Source organism: Hyla sarda, chromosome 1 (genome assembly GCF_029499605.1).
Source record: "Hyla sarda isolate aHylSar1 chromosome 1, aHylSar1.hap1, whole genome shotgun sequence".
In the NCBI taxonomy this organism is placed as follows: domain Eukaryota; kingdom Metazoa; phylum Chordata; class Amphibia; order Anura; family Hylidae; genus Hyla; species Hyla sarda.
Genome location: NC_079189.1, coordinates 558,705,047 through 558,708,199, shown reverse-complemented (window position 1 = coordinate 558,708,199; position 3,153 = coordinate 558,705,047).

Here is a 3,153-nt window from a genome sequence, read left to right as displayed (position 1 = left end):
AAATAAAATGGATGTAATAAAAGGGTAGACTAGATAGACCAGGGTTTTTTTTTTTTTTCTGATGGCAATCTTATGTTTCAATGTTTCTACGTAAATACAGATATGTTGATCATGAGATGATCTTTAAACTAACCATTACATACAAAACCATGTTAAATACTTAATATGATGGCTATCTTTTTCTTCAGTACATGATGCATTCTTTTCTCATATGGAAAAGATGGTCATAAACATGAGACTGTGTTATGGAATAGCCAAATTGACCCCTGACATGTCCATTAAAGGGGTTGGACAGGTTATATTGCAATGTCCAGTCCTGTGATTTTTCTTGTGATAGCTTTAGACCTTAAGCTCACAAGGGAATTTTGGATTTCTATTGTGAAGATCCTGAATTCAATGTTAAATAATGTCATTGGGACCATGTCTCAGACAGTATCAAAGAACAGTAATATATTAAGATTTTGTTGTACAAAGTCTGAATACTTTATAGTGGAGAAGCTCTTTCTTTAAAGCACTGACTTTGAGGGTAACACACTGGATCTGTGAAATAGAACCTCATATAAAAATGAACACCCCTTAGCATGGATCCATACTGGTCAGCATGTGGCTCAGATCATTAGATGCATGGTGGTGCAGATTAATAGGGGCATGGTGGTACAGATAATTAGGTGTATGGTGGCACAGACCATTAGGTGTATGGTGGCACAGTTCATTGGGGCATGCTGGCACAAATCATTAGGGCATGGTGGTGCAGATCATTAGGGGCATGGAGGGGGCCCAAGCGGAACTTTTCTCCCAGGGCCCACAAGCCCTTAGTTACACCCCTGTTTGTGTGCATGAGACGTTAGGCTTTAAGGGGTTTTCCCATTATGATTACCACGTCTAAACTGATGCATAATGTGAAATTAAACATTTTTCAAATGTACAAGAATTTCTGAAAATGTCCAGATTGAGAGATATACACTTACTAATCCCCCATGTGTAAGCATAGACAGTTAGTCTCTACTGTGCATGCTAGCAAGAGGGATTGTGGGAAAGTGTGGGCTCTATTACATAGCAACAGCATGGGCACAGTTCTGAGAAGAAACCAAGAACAATATAGCTATAGTATGTTAGTTTGTTGTTTGTTTGTTTTTACCCAGAAATAGCACATTTGTCCTCCTTTACATTAAATATGTGATGCACGTCTGATTTTACCAACTTTGCTTACTGGGAAAACTTTCTGACAATAGGCAATAAAGTCTGACAAGAGGCATAAGTGATTCTTTAAACAACAAGTGAATTTTAGACTTAAAGGGGTTGTCAGTATAAAACACTTTTTTTGTTGAAGAATCAGCACCACTCCTGTCAACAGGCTTGACATTTTATAAAATAAAAGTGACTAACAAATATATATAACTTTCTGGCATGTGTGGTTAAAGGGGTACTCTGGCCTAAAGACATCTTATCCCCTATCCACTGCAATCTTTCATACAGCACGCCGCTATCCTCAGCCTCCGGAGCGAACATCACTCCGGGTCTAATGAATCACAATCACGGGGCCAGAGTATCGTGATGTCACAGCTCCGCCCCATGTGACATCACTCGGGGGTCACACAGGGGTGGAGCCGTGACATCACGATACTCCAGCCCCATGATTGTGATTCATAAGACCCAGAGTGAAGTTCGCTCCGGAGGCTGATGATAGGGGGGGTGCATGATAGGGGGGTGTGATCAGACATCTTATCCCCTATCCTTTGGATAGGGGATAAGATGTCTTAGAGCCAGAGTAACCCTTTAAGCTCTTCTATTTATGTATAACATTTTGTTAAAAATAATTTTTTCCTCATCATTCTGCACTCAACATCCCATAATGAGAATGTGAAACTGAATATTACAAATTTTTGCTAGTTCTCTAAAAATGAAAAATTTATTTTGCATGGATGGTATTTAGAACATTTGCTATGACACTTTAGCTCATGGAAGAAGTTTGAAATAACCATGACTCTTCCCAGAGCTGGCCTCCCCACCAAACTATGTATTCGGGGGAGAAAGGCCTTGCTAAGACACATGAAAGATCACATGTTTGCAAAAAAGTACCTAATGAACTCAGACTGTAAGGAACAAGATTCTTTTCTCTGTTAAAACCAAAATGTAAGTTTATGACCTCAATTCCAGGCGTCATATCTGGAGGAAACATCACCCTTCGTCGGGGGCGTTTTTTCAGCAGCTGGGACAGGAAGACTGGTCAGGGTTGAGAGAAAGCTGAATGAAGCTAAGTACAGTTATTTTAACCTGACCCAGAGCGCTCAGGACGTCATACTGCAAAGCAAAATTTACCTTCCAACAAGATAATGACACTAAACACACAGCCAAGACAACCAGGGCCACCGTCGGGGGGGATCAGCTAGTACCCCAGTAGGAGGCCCGGGCCCCGCTGCACCCCCCTGCAGTCCCCGCAGTACAGAAGCAGGGTACTGCTGTTTACTCAGCGGTCTCCTGCTTCCAGGTCCAGCCGGTCCAGGATGCACTAAACTATAAAGGCGTCATACAGACGTGCCCTACAGAAATGTCTATAGTTCAATGCAACGCTCGGCCTGACTGATTGACAGAGCAAAGAGCCATTGGCTCCTCGCCCTGTCGATCACTCTTGTGGCCTGCCCACATTATGCAGGTGCCGACAAGAGGCCTGTGCATCCGTCGTCTGCGCTCCGGCAGATGAATGACGTTATCATCATGCACCGGAGCACAGACCAAAGAAGAAGACAGAAGAGAAGAGGCCATGGACAGCGCTGGAGCCAGGTAAATATGTTTTTATCGATTACTACCTGTTGGGGCTATTTATTTATATCTAAGGGGGCTGCTGATAACTACCTAAGGGGGCTAGTATTAACTACCTAAGGGGGCTGCTGATAACTACCTAAGGGGGCTACTGATTACTACCTATGGGGACTACTACTATTAATACCTTAGGGGGCTTCTGGCTATTACTACCTAAGGGGGCTACTTATTAGTACCTGAAGGGGCTTTTGCTATAACTACCAAAGGGCGCTTCTGATTATAATTACCTATTGGGGCTACTGAAAACTACCTATTAGCGGCTACTGATTCCTACCTATTGGGAATACTGATTACCTCCTAAGAGGGCTGTTGATTACTACCTAAGGGGGCTAC